The 1,053-nt window shown below is 38.9% G+C and overlaps 1 non-coding gene across 1 annotated transcript; it reads left to right on the forward strand.

Moving 5' to 3' along the window:
* Positions 1 to 522: 522 nt before the first annotated feature.
* Positions 523 to 629, forward strand: LOC131254609 (small nucleolar RNA R71). Its single transcript, XR_009175729.1, has one exon. It is a non-coding gene; the product is annotated as a small nucleolar RNA R71 (small nucleolar RNA).
* Positions 630 to 1,053: the final 424 nt, after the last annotated feature.

Consider the following 1,053-nt stretch of genomic DNA (forward strand, 5'->3'; position numbering starts at 1 on the left):
GAGGAGTAGCAGTTTGCCCATTCCTCCAACTGAAGTTTGGATGATTTTTCCAACTAGGATTGTATGTATTGGAGGTAGGTCCATTGAAAGGTCTTTGGTAATTGTTCACAGCATTGGATTGCTCATTCAACACCTCTTAAAAGGTAAGTATTGTTGGACAATTTTTAGTTGTGTGAACATTACGAGCACAAATATCGCAAACATTTTCCTTAACCTTATCCTTCTTTAGTTCCTTAGCCTCGAATTTTATTATGAGAGTAGACCTTGTAGCATTGACATCATCATCCTCTTTCAGAAGGTATAATCCACCCTTCTCCTTTAATTGAGTGGGCCTAAAAGTGGTGCTTGATTTTGGGTAAGTGTCCCATGATTATGCATTTTCAGCAAGTCTATCCAAGTAGTCCCACACATCATCGACATTTTTATTCATGAATTCCCCATTGCACATTGTCTCAACCAATTGGCGCATGAAAGATGTCAATCCATCATAATAAAAAAAAGTGTGTAATGTGCTACGTTTCAAAACCATATTGTGGCCATGAACTGACAAGATCCTTGAACCGCTCCTAACATTGGAAGAATGTTTCATCCTCCTTTTGGGCAAAGTTCATGATTGACTTTCTAAGGTTGTTCGTTTTATGATGTGGAAAAAATTTCTTTATGAACTCCCTTATCATATCATTCCATGTGCCAATAGATTGGGGACGAGTGAATGTACCCATGTCTTAACTTTCTCTTTCAAAGAAAAGGGAAAGAGTTTCAACCTCTCTGTGTCCTCAGATACGTTTGGAAAAATATAGTGGTTATGATCTCATTAAACTCTTTCAAGTGTAAATATGAATTTTCTAACTTAAGCCCAAGAAATTTAGGAAGGAGTTGGATCACCCCTGCCTCGATATCTATGTGTCCCGTATTCTCTGGAGAAAAATATGCATGAAGGTGTACTCACCCCCACCAGTTGTAAATAATCTCGTAAAGTACGAGGCGGGGGTGCCTGATGCACCTTATTCTCATCCTGGACTTCCCCAATTCTAAGTTGAGGTTGTCCTTCTG

This window comes from Magnolia sinica, chromosome 8, assembly GCF_029962835.1.
Source record: "Magnolia sinica isolate HGM2019 chromosome 8, MsV1, whole genome shotgun sequence".
Taxonomy (NCBI): Eukaryota; Viridiplantae; Streptophyta; class Magnoliopsida; order Magnoliales; family Magnoliaceae; genus Magnolia; species Magnolia sinica.